The following is a 20,864-nucleotide window of genomic DNA, read 5'->3' on the forward strand; positions in this document are numbered from 1 at the left end:
AATTTCATGTTTTGTATATTTTACCACATTTTTAATAAAGCATCGCAATTATAAAATTAAATAAGCTAGATGCTTGGAAATCCAGAAAACAGATTGCATTATTGAGTTGATGGGGAAGGGAAGATAACTCATATTTTTAAAGAATATATAACGAGATTCCTTTAAGATAGTGGACTTTTTTTGGTGCACTATACAATATAATTCTATGAACACAAACTCTGGAGCCAAAGTGCCTGGGTTCAAATCTTAGCTCTGCCACTTATCAGCTGTTTGTCTCTGAACAAGTCACTCAACTTCTCTGTGTCTCAATGTTGTCATCTAAAAATAGGGGGGAAGTACCCTCATAGAATTCTAATGGGAATTAAATTAGTTAACATATGTAAAACATTTATAACAATGACAATACATGCTAAACTCTATATGAGGGTTTGTTAAATAAATGTAAATAAGTAAACTTTCCCAAAACATATTCTTTCTAGACACAGAAGTTCATCCAAATGTTTTTTAAAATATAATTCATTTTATCACCCATAAAATGAAGATGTTGAAGTAGAATTTGGTCATTAGCTGCTCTGTGAGGCCCCTTCTCAGAAGCTGCACGGATTTAAAATGGAAGGCCATTGGTAGCAGGTCTTCCAATGACATCGTTTAGGTCAATGTTTTGAAATTATATATATATATATATATATATATATATATATATATATATATATATATTTTTTTTTTTTTTTTTTTTTTTGAGACAGAGTTTCACTCTTGTTGCCCAGGCTGGAGTGCAATGGCACAATCTCGGCCCACTGCAACCTCCGCCTCCTGAGTTCAAGCGATTCTCCTGCCTCAGCCTCCCAAGTAGCTGGGATTACAGGAATGTGCCACCATGCCTGGCTAATTTTTGTATTTTTAGTAGAGATGGGGTTTCACCACGTTGGTCAGGCTGGTCTCCAACTCCTGACCTCAGGTAATCCAGCCGCCTGGGCCTCCCAAAGTGCTGGGATTACAGGCGTGAGCCACTGTGCCCGGCCGAAATAATATTTTTTTGAGACGACGTCTTGCTCTGTTGCCGCCCAGGCTGGTGCAGTGGCGCCATCTTGGCTCACTGCAACCTCTGCCTTCTGGATTCAAGCGATTCTCCTGCCTTAGCCTCCCGAGTAGCTGGGACTACAGGTGCACACCAACCACACCAGGCTAAGTGATAATTTTAATAAGGAAAAAAAATAGATTCCCAGCCTGGGCCCCTGTCTGTGTGGAGTTTGCATGCTTCCCCCATGTCTGTGTGGGTTTTCTTCTGGTACTCTGGGATGTACCAGTTATGTTAATTAGCATGTCTAAACTGTCCCAGTCTGAGAGAGACAGAGAGAGAGAGAGAGTGTGTGTGTGTGTGTGTGTGTACCCTGTGATGGGATAGTGTGTACCCTGTGATGGGATAGCGTCCTGTCTGGGGCTGTTTCTTGCCTTGCACCAAGTTGCTGTGATAGGCTCCAGGCTCCGCCACCCACAACAGAGACACTAAACTGAAATAACTGGGTACATAATTTTCTTCATTGCTTTTATTAATCTTTCTTAAATGTGTATGTAGCTCACGTTTATTTCAATGTTTGATATTAGAAGTGTTTGGGGTCTTTATTTAGAAGTTTGGTTACATCTTTGTGACCAGAAATGTCGTAGAAACTTAACTCTAGTTCGTATCAATTGGCCTATGGTAAAATTGGTTTCATTATACGTTGTTTTGCTTAAAGTCGCAGTTTTCGAGAACCTGTTAACAAGGTTAAGTGAGGACTTACTGTACTAGCTGACTTAACAGTTTCAGTCGGGTTTGCTTCTGCTGTTAACAGTAATCTCTTGTCAGAGCTAGGGCCCTGCAGTTACTACCTCTGCCTGCCATTGTACCTTTCCTGGAAGATAGTCTAAACTTGGACTTCACACGTATGCGTGAGCTGTTTGCTCTTACACTTCCCAGCAGAGGCTACATTACGCTGTGGATTTGTGCAGAATGAGGGTTGAGTAATAATTACCCTTCACTTGCCAATCATGTGTTCCATTTGCATTCATTATTAGCATGCTCTTTAGCAATCATTTGTCTATGCCGAGCTATTTATGTAGACACAGACATGTAAGCAGATTCCTGAGCCAAACTGCCTGAGTTCAAATCTAGCTCTGCCATTGACCAGCTGGGACCTTGGATGCTGTAATTTTATCTAAACTTCACTGTCCTTTTCTATAAAATGGGAATATTAAGAGTGTCTACTGCACAGGGTTATAGTGAGGATTAACTGAGAAAACTACCTACAGTACTTAATACAATCCTGGCACCCAGTAAATGCTCAGCCTGATAATGACAATAATCTGTACATATGGTAACATCATCCATTCCAGGGAGAAGAGGAAGAAGGTGGATATTAGTTAGAATCGATTTTTTTCTGTTAAGTGAAATTTCCCTCCAAGGAAAAAACCTTATTTATATTAACCATTACATAAATCTTTTTTTCTAAACATGCTGTACAATTTTCTGGCCCATAAAATGGATTAGGCTGACCATAATTTTAATAAATTTGAAGCAATACAGCATAAAGATTAAAAGTTTTTTCAGCACCATAGGAAAGATAAAAAACAAAATAAAAATAAGGCTGGGCGCAGTGGCTCACGCCTGTAATCCCAAAACTTTGAGAGGCCAAGGCAAGCGGATCACCTGAGGGCAGGAGTTTGAGAGCAGCCTGGCCAACAGGGAAAAACCTCATTGCTACTAAAATTACAAAAATTAGGTCGGGCGCGGTGTCTCACACCTGTAATCCTAGCACTTTGGGAGGCTGAGGTGGGCAGGTCACTTGAGGTCAGGAGTTCAAGACCAGCCTGGCCAACATGGTGAATACAAAATACAAAAATTGGCCGGATGTGGTGGCGCACACCTGTAATCTCAGCTACTTGGGAAGCTGAGGCAGGAGAATCACTTGAACTTGGGAGGCGGGGGTTGCAGTGAGCTGAGATCCCCCACCGCCACTACACTCCAATCTGGGCCACAGAGTGAGACTCCATCTCAAAAAAATATATACAAATACAAAAATTGGTGGGGCGTGGTGATGCATGTCTGTAATCCCAGCTACTCTGGAGGCTGAGGCATGAGAATCTCTTGAACCCAGGAGGCCAAGGTTGCAGTGAGCCAAGATCATGCCACCGCACTCCAGCCTGGATGACAGAGCAAGACTCCATCTCAAATAAATAAAGTATTTGAACTTGCTATAATCAAAAAGTCATATAATAACAAGTGTTGGTGGGCAAGCTAATTTAATTTTTGTATGTTTAGTAGAGATGGGGTTTCACCATGTTGGCCAGGCTGGCCTCAAACTCCTGACCTCAGGTGATCCACACTCCTCGGCCTCCCAAAGTGCTGTGATTACAGACGTGAGCCACTGCATCCAGCCTGATAATTATTCATTAGATGACAGCCATGTGCCAGACTTTTTTTGCCCCTCTCCCCACTACAACAAATGCAAAGATAAATAAGGCACAGATTTTGCCCTTCTCATCTAATGTTAATATCTCCAAGGATTACTCCTACCCCCCTTCTCTAGAACCTTAAGCCGTGAGTTATCCCTCTCTTCTCCTGTGTTAAACCTCTCCCTCTCCAGTGAATCCTACTGATCAGCATTTAACATGCTATAGTCTCTCCCATCTTAAGAAGCAACTTTCCCTGTGCTACCACTACCTGCCTGACATCTGCAGCTGGAGATCTCATACACATCTCAAACTCAACATATCCAAACCTGAGCCTCATCTTCCTGTCACTACTTGCTCTCCCCTTATATTCTCTATCTAAGGGACTTGCCCCACCATTTGCTCATGTCAGAAACCTAAGAATCATCCTTAACTCCTTCTTCCTCTCCTCTGTCATCCAGTTCTTACAATGTCGCTTCAACCTCGAGAAGAGATTTCAAATCCATCTGCCTCTCTCCACATTCACTGCTACCATACATGTCCAAGTTAACTATCATCTCTCTCAGACTTCTAAAGTATTAACCACTGATTTCTCCCATTAAGTATTTCCACTTCAATCTATTCTCCACATTTCAGCCAGGATGCTTTAAAAACATGTAAATTAGATCATGTTATTTTTCTGCTTAAAATCCTTCTACACATTCCCATGGGCATTGTGTCTGTCTAGCCATTGCTTTATCTTCAGTGCATAAAACAATACTAGGCACAGAGTAGGCACTCAATAAATAATTGTTTTATGAATAAAAAGTTATATTCATGACTTTATTCAAGGTCTTATTTAATAAATGTGGAAGTAAGAATGAAGGCCGTATTTTTAAAAACCCACAGCAAACATATTTCATGGTGAAGGAATAAAAGCTTTTCTCTCTAAGATCTGAAACAAGACAAGTATGCCCACTTTTGCCACTTCTGTTCAACATAATATAACAATTTGTAGCCAGAGCAATAAGGCAAGAAAAACAAATTAAAGGCATCCAAATTGGAAAGAAAGAAGTAAAAAAAAAAAAATTTTTTTTTTTTGAGACAGAGTCTCGCTCTGTCACCCAGGCTGGAGTACAGTGTTGCGATCTCAGCTCACTGCAAGCTCTGCCTCCCGGGTTCACGCCATTCTCCTGCCTCAGCCTCCCGAGTAGCTGGGACTACAGGTGCCCGCCACCACACCTGGCTAATTTTCTGTATTGTTAGTAGAGATGGGGTTTCACCGTGGTCTCAATCTCCTGACCTCGTGATCCACCTGCCTTGGCCTCCCAAAGTGCTGGGATTACAGGCGCGAGCCACCGCACTGGGCCAGAAAGAAGTAGAATTATCTCTGCTCACAGATGTCATGATCTGATATGTAGAAAACTCTAGGCCGGGCGCGGTGGCTCAAGTCTGTAATCCCAGCACTTTGCGGGGGCCGAGGCAGGAGGATCACGAGGTCAGGAGATCGAGACCATCTTGGCCAACATGGTGAAACCCCATCTCTACTAAAAATACAAAAATTAACCGGATGTGATGGCAGGCGCCTGCAGTCCCAGCTACTCGGGAGGCTGAGGCACAAGAATCACTTGAACCCAGGAGGCGGAGGTTGCAGAGAGCCGAGATTGCACCTCTGCACTCCAGCCTGGCAAAAGAGCGAGACTCCATCCAAAAAAGAAAAAGAAATTGCTAAAGATTACACACACACACACACAAATACAAATAAACAGCTAATAAATGAATTCAGTAAAGTTGCAGGACACAAAATCAACACATATGACTTCCTGATGGTAATTTTTTTTTAATTAAATTTTAAAAATTAAAAGAAAACAAGATTAACTCATAAAAGTTAGTTGCATTTCCATACACTAGCAATGAACAATCAGAAAAAGAAATTAAAATTTTTTTTCATTTACAATAGCATCAAAAAAAGTAAAATACTTGAGAATATATTTTACCAAGGAGGTAAAAGACTTGTACATAGAATACTGCAAAACATTGCTGAAATAAATAAGAAGACCCAAATAAATAGAAAGACATCTCATGTTCATGGATTGGAAGACTTAATATGGTTAAGACAACAATACTACCCCAAATAACCTACAGACTCAATGTAATTCCTATCAAAATCCCAATAGCAATTAGCAAGGCATGGTGATGCACACCTGTAGTCCACCAGCTCAGGAGACTAAGGTGGATCACTTGAGCCCAGGAGTTCAAAGCTACAGTGAACTCTGATTGTGCCACTGCATTCCAGTTGGGGCAACAAGAGAGAGACTATGGAAAAGAAAAAAAAAATCTCAACAGCAATTTTTGCAGAAATAGAAAAAATCCTAAAATCTCAAAAAATCCTAAATAGCCAAAACAATCCTGGGAAAAAGGAGCAAAGTTGGAGAGCTTAACATTTTCTAATTTTAAAACTCACTATAAAGCTACAGTACTCAAAACAATACGGGAGGCTGGGCAAGGTGGCTCATGCTTGTAATCCCACCATTTTGGGAGGCCAAGGTGGGCAGATCACTTGAGGCTGGGAGTTTGAGACCAGCCTGGCCAACATGGTGAAAACTTGTCTACTCAAAATACAAAAATTACCCAGGCATGGTGGTGGGCACCTGTAATCCCAGTTACTTAGGATGCTGAGGCAGGAGAATTGCTTGAACCCAGGAAGCGGAGGTTGCAGTGAACCGAGATCACACCACTGCACTCCAGCCTGGGCGACAGAGCAAGACTCTGTCTCAAAAAAACAAAACAAAACAAAAGACAACCTACAGATCGGGAGAAAGTATTTGCAAATCATATATCTGGTAAAGGGATTAATATCCAGAATATATAGAGAACTCCCACAACTCAACAACAAAAAGAAACAACCCAATTTGGCCGGGTGCAGTGGCTCATGCCTGTAATCCTAGCACTCTGGGAGGCCAAGGCAGGTGGATCACCTGAGGTCAGGAGTTAGAGAGCAGCCTGGCCAACATGGTGAAACCCTGTCTCTACTAAAAATACAAAAATTAGCCAGAAATTGCTTGAACCCCGGAGGCGGAGGTTGCAGTGAGCAAAGAACGTGCCACTGCACTTCAGCCTGGGCAATAGAGTGAGACTCCGCCTCAAAAAAAAAAGAAAGAAAGAAAGAAACAACCCAATTAAAAAATGGGCAAAACCAGTCTGGCCAACATGGCAAAACCCCATCTCTACTAAAAATACAAAAATTAGCTAGGTATGGTGGCGCACACCTATAGTCCCAGCTACTTGGGAGGCTGAGGTAAGAGGATCACTTGAACCCTAGAGGCGAAGGTTGCAGTGAGCCAAGATGGCACTACTGCACTCCAGCCTGGGTGACAGAGCAAGACCCTGCCTTAAAAAAAAAGGGGTGGAGGCAAAAGACTAAAATAGACATTTCCCCAAAGAAGATACACAAATGACCAACAAGCACATAAAAATATGTTCAATCAACATCATTAGCCATCAAGGAAATGCAAATCAAAACTATAATGAGACCATAGCCATTAGGATGATGGCTGCTATTCAAAGAAACAGGAAAATGACAACTCTTGGTGAGGACGTGGAGAAACTGGAATCCTTGTGCATTGCTGGTGGGAGTGTAAAGTGGTGCAGCATCTGGGGAAATGTTTGGTGGTTCCTTAAAAATTAAAAGTAGAATTACCATATGGCCCAGCACAATAGTGTGCACCTATAGTCCTAGCTACTCAGGAGGCTACATGAGCCTTGCTTGAGCCAAGGAGTTCCAGTCCAGCCTGGGCAACATAACAAGATCCTGTCTCTAAAAAATAAAAAAAGCCCAGTGTGGTGGCTCGCACCTGTAATCCCAGCACCTTGGGAGGCCAAGGCTGAGGTCAGGAGTTCAAGACCAGCCTGACCAATGTGGAGAAACCTCATCTCTACTAAAAACACAAAAATTAGCTGGGCATGGTGGCGCCTGCCTGTAATCCCAGCTACTGGGGAGGCTGAGGCAGGAGAATCGCTTGAACCCAGGAGGCAGACGTTGTGGTGAACTGAGGTCACGCCATTGCACTCCAGCCTGGGCAACAAAAGCGAAACTCCGTCTCAACATAAATAAATAAATAAATAAATAAATAAATAATAAAAATAAAAATAAAAAAATTTAAAGAACCCAGACAAGTCTAATTTTCTCTCTTTCTTTCTTTTTTTTTTTTTTTTTGAGATGGGGTCTTGCTCTGTTGCCCAGGCTGGAGTGCAGTGGTGCGATCTCAGCTCACTGCAACCTCTGCCTCCCAGGTTCAAGCAATTCTCCTGCCTCAGCTTCCCGAATAGCTAGGATTACAGGTGCGTGCCACCACGCCCAGCTAATTTTTTTGTATTTTTTTTGTATTTTTTTATTTTTATTTTTTATTTTTTTTGAGACAGAGTCTTGCTCTGTCGCCCAGGCTGGAGTGCAGTGGCACGATCTCGGCTCACTGCAGACTCCACCTCCTGGGTTCATGCGATTCTCCTGCCTCAGACTCCCGAGCAGCTGGGACCACAGGCCCCTGCCACCACGCCTGGCTAATTTTTGTAATTTTTGTAGAGACGGGGTTTCACCATGTTGGCCAGCTGGTCTCGAACTCCTGGCCTCAGGTGATCTGCCCTCCTTGGCCTCCCAAAGTGCTGGGATTATAGGCGTGAGCCACCACACCCAGCCAGAAAGTGTTAAAGCCCGTGATGACTGCACCATCAAGGCTGCTGGAGCCTCCACTGCTGCTATGATTCTCATTGGAATCGCTGCACATATCACCTTGCAGGGAAGGAGTGCATTCCTGCTGTTGTTACAAAAGCCCAAAGTCACACCACTGTTGCTGCCTCCTCCAGCCCCAGAGTCCACAATCACTGTGCTGCTGTGGCCACAATCACTGTGCTGGTGAAGCAAGGAATCTAGGAGCCTACATCCACCTGCTGCTGCCACTGTCAGAGGAACTGCCAAAAGAAGAGAACAAGAAGACCTCTTCCTTTAGCTTCCCTTCTAATCTTTCACCAGGGTAACCCATTGCAGAACCTAGCCAGAAGTCAGCTGGAAAGAGAGTCAGAGGAAAGTAGCTTGCAGGTTCCCAGTTCCTTACAATACAACCAAAGCAAGGAAGTGCAGTGTGATGGTTAATTTTACGTGTTGCTGGCATGGTGATCCATGCCTGTAATCCTAGCACTCTGGGAGGCAGAGGCAAGATGATTGCTTGAAGCTAGGAGTTTGAGAAAAGGCTGGGCAATGTGGCAAGACCCCATTTCTACAAAAAATTTTAAATTGCTGGGTGTGATGTCTCACAACTGTAATCCCAGCACTTTGGGAGACCCACGTGGGAAGGTTGTTTAAGCCCAAGAGTTCATGACAAGCCTGGGCAAGATAGCGAGACCTGTCTCTACTAAACAATTAGCCAGGCGTGGTGGTACGTGCCTGTAATCTCAGCTACTCTGGAGGCTGAGGCACAAGAATCTCTCGAACCCAGAAGGTGGAGTGTTGTCACTGCATTCCAGCCTGGGCAATGGAACAACACTCTGTCTAAAAAAAAAAAAAAAAAATTAGCCAGGCGTGGTGGCACACCTACTCAAAAGGCTGAGGTGGGAGAATCGCTTGAGCCCAGGAGTTCAAGGCTATGATCAATTCATTGCACCCCAGCCTGGGTGACAGAGTGAGATCTTGTCTCAAAAAAAAAAAAATGTGTGAATTTCACTGGGCCATGGCATACCTCAAACATTATTATGAGAGTTTCTGTAAGGATGTTTTAAGGGTAGCTTTTTTTTTTTTTTTGAGACAGGGTCTCGCTTTGTCACCCAGGCTGGAGTGCAGTGGCACCATCTTGGCTCACTGCAACTGCCGCCTCCTGGGTTCAAGCCATTCTCCTGTCTCAGCCTCCCAAGTAGCTGGGATTACTAGCGTTCGCCACCATGCCTGGCTAATTTTTGTATTATTAGTAGAGACGGGGTTTCACCATGTTGACCAGGCTGGTCTCAAACTCCTGACCTCAAGTAATCCACCCACCTCTGCCTCCCAAACTGCTGGGATTACAGGCATAAATCACCGCACCCAGCCTATAATGTGTTTTTGGATGAGGTTAACATTTAGGCCAGGTGTGGTGGTTTACACCTGTAATCCCAGCAGTTTGGGAGGCTGAGGTAGGTGGATCCCTTGAGCCCAGGAGTTCAAGATCTCGAGACCAGCCTGGGCAAAATGGCAAAACCACATCTCTACAAAAAAATACAACAATTGGCCAGGCACGGTGGTATGCACCTGTGGTTTCAGCTACCCAGGAGGCTGAGGTGGGAGGAACACCTGAGCCTGGGATGTGGAGGTTGCAGTGAGCTGAGATCATGCCACTGCACTCCAGCCTGGGTGACAGAGTCCCTATCTCAAAAAAAAAATAAGAAAAAAAAGCTGGGCGCAGTGGTTCATGCCTGTAATCCCAGCATGTTGGGAGGCCAAGGCAGGCGGATCACCTGAAGTCAGGAGTTCCATACCAGCCTGGCCAACATGGTGAAAGATGTCTTTCTTTCTTTTTTTTTTTTTTTTGAGATGGAGTCTCACTCTGTTGCCCAGGCTGGAGTGCAATGGCAAGATCCTGGCTCACTGTAACCTCCGCCTCCCGGGTTCAAGCAATTCTCCTGCCTCTGCCTCCTGAGTAGCTGGGATTACAGGTGTGTACCACCACGCCCAGCTAATTTTTGTATTTTTAGTAGAGATGGGGTTTCACCATGTTGGTCAGGCTGGTCTCAAACTCCTGACCTCATGATCTGCCTGCCTTGGCCCCCCAAAGTGCTGGGATTACAGCTGTGAGCTACCACGCCTGGCCGGTGAAACCACATTTCTACTAAAAATACAAAATTAGCTGGGAGTGGTGGTGTGCGCCTGTAATCCCAGCTACTTGGGAGGCTGAGGCAGGAGAATCACTTGAACCCAGGAGGTGGAGGTTACAGTGAGCTGAGATCGTGCCATTGCACTCTAACCTGGTCAACAGAGTGAGACCCTGTCCCAAATAAATAAATTAATAAATAATTCAAATTTTTTTAAAATAATTAAACTGAGTAAAGCAGATTGTCCTCCCTAATGTGGATAGTTCTCATCCAATCAGTTGAAGGCCTGAATAGAGCATAAAGTCTGACTCTTCCCCAAGTAAGAATTCTTCCTGCCTGACTGCCTTTGAAACAGAGAACATTGGCTTTTTCCTACCTTTGAACTGAACATCAGCTCTTCCTGAGTGTCAAGACTTTCACCCTTCAGGCTGGAACTCCACCATCAGCTCTCCTAGGTTTCCAGCTTGCAGACTCACCCTACAGATCTTGGGATTTACCAGTAAAAAAAGCCTCCGTAATTGCACAAACCAATTCCTTTATATATATATAAAATATTAATATATATTATATAATATATTAACATATTTATATGTAATATATACCTATTAATATAATATGTTTATATAGTATATAGAGAGAAGATATATATTCTATATATACAGAAGATATGTATCTATAACATATATAGATATGTATTTATATATAAGATGTATATTCTATATATACAGAAGATATATATTCTGTATATTCATACGTATATATAGAAGATAAATATATATTCTATTTCTCTGGAGAACCTTTACTAATACAGGTGGGCAGGAATGGAGGTGAGAAAAAAATGGCCATCATTAAAGTTTGAAAGTTCTCATTTAGTTTGAGGGCAGCAGACTCATAGTAGAGTTGACCTTCAGCTGGGCCTTAAAGGTATCATTTCTTTTTTTTGTTTGTTTAGATGGAGTCTCACTCTGTCGCCCAGGCTGGAGTCCAGTGGCGTGATCTCGGCTCACGGCAACCTCCACCTCCCAGGTTCAAGCAATTCTCTGCCTCAGCCTCCCAAGTAGCTGGGATTACAGGTGCCACCACGCCCAGCTAAGTTTTTGTATTTTAAGTAGAGACGGGGTTTCACCATCTTGGCCAGGCTGGTCTTGAACTTCTGACCTTGTGATCCACCCGCCTCAGCCTCCCAAAGTGCTGGGATTACAGGCATGAGCCACCGCACCCGGCCAAAGATATCATTTCTATAAGTAGAGATGGATGGATTGGAGAGGTGAGGGAGAAGATAGAGAAAACTCCAAGCAGAAGCAACAGTATGAGCAAAGACAAAGACAGGAAAATTCTGGCTGCATTCAAAAAATAAAGCATTACATTAGTACAGCACTTTATAGTTTACTGTTTCCACACACCCTATTGAGGCATCACATAGGAAGCAATAAAAATTGGGACTCAGACGGATTTGGCCAAGATTATGCCACTGCACTCCAGCCTGGGCGACAGAGCGAGGCTCTGTCTCAAAAAAAAAAGAAAAAAGAAAATTGGGACCTAATAGATAATAAACTTCTCAAAGGACCCATGTACCTAGACCTCAGTTGCTATTTCCCACCCCTAAGCCCATGGTCTCTAGAGTTAAGTACAATCTACTCAGCCGGGTGCGGGGGCTCACGCCTGTAATCCCAGCACTTTGGGAAGCTGAGGCGGGCAGATCACCTGAGGTCAGCAGTTCGAGACCAGCCTGACCAACATGGTGAAACCCCGTCTCTACTAAAAATACAAAATTAGCCCGGCGTGGTGGCACATACCTGTAATCCCAGCTACTCAGGAGGCTGAGGCAGGAGTATCGCTTGAACCTGGGAGGCGGAGGTTACAGTGAGCCAAGATTGCACCATTGCACTCCATCCTGGGCAACAAGAGCAAAACTCCGTCTCAAAAAAAGAAAAAAGTACAATCTACTCAAACACTTATCAGTCTGGCCCCAGGATGCCTTTTCTTCCTCTTTCTTCTGAGTCCTCTCTCAAATATACTGTGTTTCAGCCAAAGAAGATTTGAAAATTCCAGATGTACCCCAGGAACCAGAAAACCCTCTGGGTTTAGGTGACAACTGATGTAGCCAACTTGAAATATCCAAATCCTGGCCAGGTACAGTGGCTCACGCCTATAATCCCAGCACTCTAGGAGGCTGAGGCGGTGAATCATTTGAAGTCAGGAGTTCAAGACCAGCCTAGCCAACATGGTGAAACTCCCTCGCTACTAAAAATACAAAAATTAGCTGGGTGGGGTGGTGCACACCTCCAGCCACAGCTACTCGGGAAGCTGAGGCAGGAAAATCTCTTGAACCCGGGAGGTGGAGGTTGTAGCGAGCCAAGATCATGCCACTGCACTCCAGCCTGGGCGACAGAGCGAGACTATTGTCTCAAAAAAAACCAAAAAACCAAAAAAAAACAAAAAAGGCCAAATCCTAAATGACCAGCAGAGAAAACTGAGAAGCAACCCATCTATTCATAAAATCCTCAAAACGCTCATGAACTGGCAGCTCCAAGTACCTCTGGAACTGAGTTTGTGTGTCTCTGAGTGTGTGAGTGTGTAAGCAAGGAGGACTGGTTGAAAGCTGTTTGAGAAGCACCCTTCATTACTGAGTAACTACCCCTCCCTCCCTCCCACAGAAATCTGCAAGCTTGTTCTCTGTACAGGATAAAACAGAGGGTCTCTGAACTGGGTAATACCAGGCACATTTGACAGCATGGCTATGGCTTGTAAACTAGGGAACTAAGGGACTGCGTATGCCGAATGCCCCAGGCTGAGACCCACAGCCCTCTGCCTCCTTTTGGGGGCCAGAACACTGGCAGCCTGGCCTGTTCCCTCCTAGGAGATTCTTCTCTGGGTAACCTGACTGGCCCCAGACGAAAGACCTAAAGATCCAGACATGTGGGGACTCCCCCAGCAAACAGTCCTGTCCAGATGCCCACCACGTGAGCTTCCAATCAGCGCCTTCGTTCCCATGTCAGAGCTTTCTCTTTGCTACTTCCCACCCACGCTGCCTGGCCCTCTGCACTGGGGGTATTCCAGGAAGAGACCACATGAGCAATACCCCACACCCTCTGACTAGCAGTTGGTCTAGACAACGCAGAACCCGGAAGACCAGAGGGAGGAGGAGCGTGAGATCAAGGTATCTGTTCCTCTGGTTCTTCTCTTAGAGGGTTCCTCTCTTAGGCTGCCTGTGTCTCTCAACCAAAGGTTATAGCTCTCCTACACTCTGTCTTTGTAAATGGCCATTTTGTAAAGAAATCCTCCTAAAATAATCCTAACTTGAGTAAACCATATGTTTACTGTAAGGACTTAACTGATATTTGCCTGTCTTATAAATAATCAGTCAAAGATCACCAGACAGCTGAAAAAAACCTCAGACATGGAAGATAAAAACAAATGAGCAAAAAGCAGACTGAAAAGCAATTTGCAGAAATAGTTTCTACGCAGGAAGAAGAAAACTTCAAAAGAAAAATATCAAATAATACTTCAGAGAGGCCGGGCACAGTTGCTCACACCTGTAATTCCAGCACTTTGGGAGGCTGAGGCAGGTGGATCACCTAAGGTCAGGAGTTCGAGACCAGCCTGGTCAACATAGTGAAGCCTCGTCTCTACTAAAAATACAAAAATTACCCAGGCATGGTGGCACGTGCCTGTAATCCCAGCTACTCAGGAGGCTGAGGCAGGAGAATCGCTTGAACCTGGGAGGTGGAGTTTGCCGTGAGCCAAGATCGTGCCATTGCACTCTAGCCTGGACAACAACAGCGAAACTCCGTCTCAAAAAAAAAAAAAAAAAACAGGAGAACAGGAGGACACATGAGTTTGGAGCTTCATACAAACGTGTGGTCAATAACAGAACAGGCCTGTATTTACCTGTGTACAAAAACGCCTGTGTGTCTGCAGCTACAGACAACCTACTATGAAACCACTAATCATTTCCTCATTGCTTTCGGATTCAGGCTTCTCCTCCAGACATGCTTAGCTGTGGTTTAGGAGATGCTACGCTTATGGGGTCTTTCCAGTGTCTTCCTAGCGCCTTCCTTTCCTCTCCCAACCCCTACGCCCTCTGCCCTCAGGGTTCCCAGGTTAAACAATCAAGATACACACTTCCGCCTCCAGGCACCACGCCCCATCCTCTTCCTGGAGCTCCACCCACAACAAGGTACTGAAGAGGAGGAAGTAGAGAGGAAGAACACTAGATTATTGAATAAATAACCTGAGAATTGAATAAATTGGAAGTTAGCCCTATTGTTAATCTTTGAACCATGGGAAATGGTAGCATGGGAAGAATGACCCCTAAAGCCACTGAGTTGGGGTGGGGCTGGCTCTCCTCCACTTAAAACCCCTCAGGGCTCTGGCTTATTCCCAGAATAAGGCTGAAATCCCTTCACTGAGAAAAGGGTTCTCCAGAAGTCCCCCTGCTTTTCTCTCCTACCTCATCTCTTGCCACTTTCTCCTTGTTATCTGGGCTCTAGCCACAATAAACAATGTTCTTGCAGACAAGAGCATTGACTTGATGTGGGCAAGTGTGGCTCTTGTCCCGGGCCTCATGGTTAGAGGGCCCTGAATTATTCACACATGTGCACACACACATTTAACACACACTGCTCCTCTGTCATTTGGGATCGGGTGCTTTTTGCTGACCTAGAGAAACCCCATGCCTGAAACCTACTCATCTGCTCTCAGGAGAGGTAGTAATTGTCACTGCTCATTGATAAACACTCCCTGTCTTCATTGGAGCAGGCCCAGGGGTTGTTGGGTTTAACTCCATCCCAAATTCCAGAGATGAGCCAGGTTGATGTAAGCTAGTCAGGGGAGCTCCCTCCACCTGTCTCTTCCCTGTACCTACAAGCATGCACAAACAGGGCACAGCACTTCCCTGGTCAAAGGGCTTGGTTCGATTGAGGACAGAGCAGTGGATGGCACAGGAGACACCCCCCTCCCTTGCTCTGAATCAGGCAGAGTGTAGATGTGAGGCCTGGGAATGATAACAGCCATTTAATTCCCCCAAGATAAGCCAGACTTGGAACATTGCCACTTGACACCCCCATTACCCAAAGACAACTGGAGATAGCTGAGCTAAAGCTCAAGCATCGCCATTTGGAGGTTGGTTGGTTCGTTTGTTTGTTTGTTTGTTTGTTTTGAGACAGGGTCTCTGTCACCTGGGCTGGAATGCAGTGGCATGATCTCGGCTCGCTGCAACCTCTGCCTCTCGGTTTCAAGCGATTCTCCTGCCTCAGCCTCCCCAGTAGCTGGGATTACAGGCGTGCACCACCATGCCCAGCTGATGTTTGTATTTTTAGTAGAGATGGAGTTTCACCATGTTGCCCAGGCTGGTCTTGAACTCCTGACCTCAAGTGATCTGCCTACCTTGGCCTCCAAAAGTGCTGGAATTACAGGCATGAGCCACAGTGCCACTGCACTCCAGTCTGGGCGATAGAGGGAGACTTTGTCTTAAAAAAGGGCCAGGTGCAGTGGCTCACTTCTGTAATCCCAGCACTTTGGGAGGCCGAGGCGGGCAGATCATCTGAGGTCAGGAGTTCGAGACCAACCTGGCCAACATTGTGAAACCCCATCTCTACTAAAAATACAAAAATTAGCCAGGTGTAGTAGCTCACGCCTGTATTCCTAGCAACTCGGGAGGCTGAGTCATGAGAATCGCTTGAACCTGGGAGGCAGAAAACGCAGTGAGCCGAGATCACGCCATTGTACTCCAGCCTGGATGACAGAGCAAGACTCTGTCTCCAAAAAAAAAAAAAAGAAAGAAAAAGGAAAAGAAAACCATTGCCCTCAGGTCATATCTGGCCTACTACCTATTTTTGTACAGCATGTGATGGTAAATCTCATGAACATAAAAGACGCACAGGCACACGTTACAAAATAGTACATACTACATGATTCCATTTATATAAGGTGCAAAAATGATCTATAGTGTTGGGGATCAGGATACAGGCTACCTTTGGGGAGATGGGGAATAGTGTCTGAGACAGGACACAAAGGGATGTTTGTTTGTTTGTTTGTTTTTGAGATGGAGTCTTGCTCTGTAACCCAGGCTGGAGTGCAGTGGTGCCATCTTGACTCACTGCAATCTCCATCTCCCAAATTCAAGCGATTCTACTGCCTCAGACTCCCGAGTAGCTGGGATTACAAGCGTGCACCACCACGCCTGACTAATTTTTGTATTTTAGTAGAGACGGGGTTTCACCATGTTTATCAGGCTGGTCTTGAACTCCTGACCTCAGGTGATCCACCTGCCTTGCCCTCCCAAAGAGCTGGGATTACAGGCATGAGCCACGGCGCCCGGCCAAATAGTATTTTTATATATCTTTTTATTAAAATATATTATATGTAGCTGTGAAGTGCATTAATGTGAAGTGCATAGTTCAATAAAGCTTTGCATAGGAATACATCCAGGAAAGCACCACCCAGATTAAGATATAGAACTTTTTTTTTTTTTTTTTTTTCAGATGGAGTTTCACTCTTGTTGCCCAGGCTCGAGTGCAATGGCACAGTCTTGGCTCACCGCAACTTCCACCTCCTGGGTTCAGGCGATTCTCTTGCCTCAGCCTCCGGAGTAGCTGGGATTACAGGCATGTGCCACCACGCACAGCTAATTTTTGTATTTTTAGTAGAGACAGGGTTTCTCCATGTTGGTCAGGCTGGTCTTTAACTCCTGACCTCAGGTGATCCGCCCACCTTGGCTTCCCAAAGTGCTGGGATTACAGGTGTGGGCCACTGAGCCTGGCAAGATATAGAACATTTCTGTATCTAATAAAGACATCACAGATTGTTCCTCCCTACCCCCACCCTTCCACCCCCTGAAAGGTTAACCATGGATTTGTTTTGCCTCTCTCTTGATTCTAGCATAAATGAAGTCACACACAGTTGCCTTTTGTGTCTGGCTTATTTTGTTCAGCAGAATGAATGTGAGATTAATTCATGCTGTTGGGTTATCTATTGCTCATTCTTTCTATTGCCATATATTACCTCATTATATGAATATAAAATGTGTTTATTCTCCAGGTGATACTCTTGAGCTATTTTGACATTTTGGCTGCTGGGAGTAATGTTGCTGTAAACAATCTTGAACTTGTCTTTTGATGGACATATGCACGTCCTTCTCTCACCTAAGAAGTGAATTTTCTGGTCATAGGGTGGGCATACTTTTAGATTTAGTAGTTAGCTAATACAGTGGTAGATGCTGCCACACTGTTTTCCAAAGTGTATGAACCCACCAGGCATGGTCAGTGATCACGTCTGTAATCCTAGCACTTTGGGAGTACAAGGGGGGAGGATGGCTTGAGCCCAGGAGTTCAAGACCAGCCTGGACAACATAATGAGACCCTGTCTCTTAAAAAAACAAAAACACTGCTAAATTTGACCGGCTTTAAAAAAATATTTAAAACAAGTTTTTAAAAAGTGCATGAACCAATTTACAATCCCACCAGCAAAATATAAAAGTCATAGTTGCTTCACATTCTTGTCAACACTTGGTATTGCCATTCTATTTTAGTTCTTCTAGTTATGTAGTAGTGTCTACTTGTGGTTTTAATGTACATTTCCCTGTGGTTAAATACATTTCATATTTATTGTCCCTTTGGATATCATCTTTTTTTGAAATGCCCATTAAAATATCATGCCCATTTTTTAGATGGATTACTTGTCTTTTATTTATTTATTTGTAGTTATTTATATATTCCAATGTAAATTGTTTGGGTATGTGTAATTCAAATATCTTCTGCCAGTGAAGCTGCATCTTCACTCAGTGATGACTTTTTTTTTTTTTCTTTTTGAAACAGAGTTTAGCTCTTGTTGCCCAGGCTGGAGTGCAGTGGCGCGATCTCAGCTCACTGCAACCTCTGCCTCCCAGGTTCAGGCGATTCTTCTGCCTCAGCCTCCTGAATAGCTGGGATTACAGGAATGCACCACCACGGCCTGCTAATTTTGTATTTTTAGTAGTGACGAGGTTTCTCCACGTTGGTCAGACTGATCTCGAACTCCTGACCTCAGGTGATCCGCCCTCCTTGGCCTCCCAAAGTGCTGGGATTACAGGCGCAAGCCACCGTGCTTGGCCATTGATGACTTTTAAGAAACAGCAGTGGCTGGGCACGGTGGCTCACGCCTATAATCCCAGCACTTTGGGAGGCCAAGGCGGGCAGGTCACGAGTTCAGGAGATCAAGACCATCCTGGCTAACACGGTGAAACCCCATCTCTATTAAAAATACAAAAAAATCTAGCCAGGCGTGGTGGTGGGTGCCTGTATTCCCAGCTACTCGGGAGGCTGAGGCAGGAGAATGGCGTGAACCTGGGAGGCAGAGCTTGCAGTGAGCTGAGATCGTGCCACTGCACTCCAGCCTGGGCAACAGAGCGAGACTCGTCTCAAAAAAAAAAAAGAAAAGAAAAACAAGAAACAGCAGTACTGGGGCTGGCACGGTGGCTCACGCCTGTAATCCCAGCACTTTGGGAGGCCGAGGCGGGCGGATCATGAGGTCAGGAGATCAAGACCAGCCTGGCTAACGTGGTGAAACCCCGTCTCTACTAAAAATACAAAAATTTAGCTAGGCGTGGTGGCACGCAGCAGTAGTCCCAGTGACTTGGGAGGCTGAGGCAGGAGAATCACTTGAACCCAGGAGGCAGAGGTTGCAGTGAGCCGAGATTGCGCCACTGCACTCCAGCCTGGGTGACACAGTGAGATTGCATCTCAAAAAGAATGAAAGAAAGAAAGAAAGAAAGAAAGAAAGAAAGAAAGAAAGAGAGAGAGAGAGAGAGAGAGAGAGAGAGAGAGAGAGAGAGAGAGAGAGAAAGAAAGAAAGAAAGAAAGAAAGAAAGAAAGAAAGAAAGAAAGAAAGAAAGAAAGAAAGATCACTTCTTGGCTGACTGGGTGCACTGCCTATGAGTTAGCCCTACTCTACAAGGAGCAGTAAAAAATAGATACATAAAAATACATTTTTAAAAAAGGAAACAGAAGTTCTTCATTTTAGTAAAATTTCTTTCTGTTGGTATTTTAATTTTATGGTTAATACTTTTGTGTCTTCTTTAAATCTTTCTCTACTTCAAGTCATAAAAATAGTCTTGTTTTCTTCTAGGAGATATATTGTTTTACCTTGACCATTTTGGCCTATGATTTGTTTTGAATTAATTTTTCTTGGTACATGATGTGAGGTAAGGGTCAATATTTATTTTTTCCATATATATCCAACAACTCCACCACTATTTATTCAAAAGAACATCTAATTGTTTATAGTATATAGAAACAGAATTAATTGGCTAGTCTCAGTGGTTCACATCTGTAATCCTAGCTCTTTGGGAGGCCAAGGTGGGTAGATTACTTGAGTCCAGGAGTTTGAGATCAGCCTGGGCAACACGGGGAAACCCCATCTCTACAAAAAATACAAAAATTAGCCAGGAGTGGTGGCACCTGCCTATAGTCCCAGTTGCTTGGGAGGCTGAGGTGGGGAGGATAGCTTGAGCTCAGGAGGCTGAGGTTACAGTGAGCCAAGATTGTGCCAGTGCACTTTAGCCTGGGTGATAGAGCAAAACTCTGTGTCAAAAGAAAAAAAAAAAGGGAATACAATTAATTGGCATGGGTGAACAAGGTCAGGTCCAGGGACTCTGGCACCTTGCTGCTTAAGAAATGTCTTCCCTTAGTGAGGAGCGCCTCTGCCTGGCCGCCAACTATCTGGGAAGTGATGAGGGCCTCTGCCCGGCCGCCGCACCGTCTGGGATGTGAGGAGCGCCTCTGCCTGGCTGCCGCCCCATCTGGGAAGTGAGGAGCGCCTCTGCCCAGCTCCCCACAGTCTGGGAAGTAAGGAGCGCCTCTGCCCAGCCGCCAACTGTCTGGGAAGTGAGGATCACCTTTGCCTGGCTCCTGCCCCATCTGGGAAGTAAGAAGTGCCTCTGCTTGGCCGCCAACTGTCTGGGAAGTGAGGAGTGCCTCTGCTTGGCCGCCAACTGTCTGGGAAGTGAGGAGTGCCTCTGCCTGGCCGCCAACCGTCTGGGAAGTTAGGAGTGCCTCTGCCCGGCTACCAACCGTCTGGGAAGTGAGGAGTGCCTTTGCCTGGCCGCCAACCATCTGAGAAGTGAGGAGCGCCTCTGCCTGGCTGCCAACCATCTGGGAAGTAAGGAGCGTCTCTGCCCAGCTGCCAACTGTCTGGGAAGTGAGGAGGGCCTCTGCCTGGCTGCCAACCGTCCAGGAAGTGAGGAGCGCCTCTGCTCGGCTGCCAACCGTCTGGGAAGTGAGGAGTGCCTTTGCCTGGCTGCTGCCCCATCTGGGAAGTGAGGAGCGCCTCCGCTTGGCCGCCAACTGTCCGGGAAGTGAGGAGCGCCTCTGCCGGGCTTCTGCCCCATCTGGCAAGTGAAGAACACCACTGCCCGGCCACCCCACCGTCTGGGAAGTGAGGAGCGCCTCTGCCCAGCCTCTGTGCAACCTTCCAAGTGTGAAGTGACAACCTTGTGTGTGATCTTTTCTGTCTTCCCCAAGTTTGCATGTTTGACATTAAAGTTTACTTTTTAATTAAAAAAAGAAATTTAAAAAAAAAGAAATGTCTTCCCTTTCAGAATGTGCCTTGCACACGTGCTCTTCTGAATGCCTGGCTATTTGGTG

Source organism: Gorilla gorilla, chromosome 1 (assembly GCF_029281585.2).
Source record: "Gorilla gorilla gorilla isolate KB3781 chromosome 1, NHGRI_mGorGor1-v2.1_pri, whole genome shotgun sequence".
In the NCBI taxonomy this organism is placed as follows: domain Eukaryota; kingdom Metazoa; phylum Chordata; class Mammalia; order Primates; family Hominidae; genus Gorilla; species Gorilla gorilla.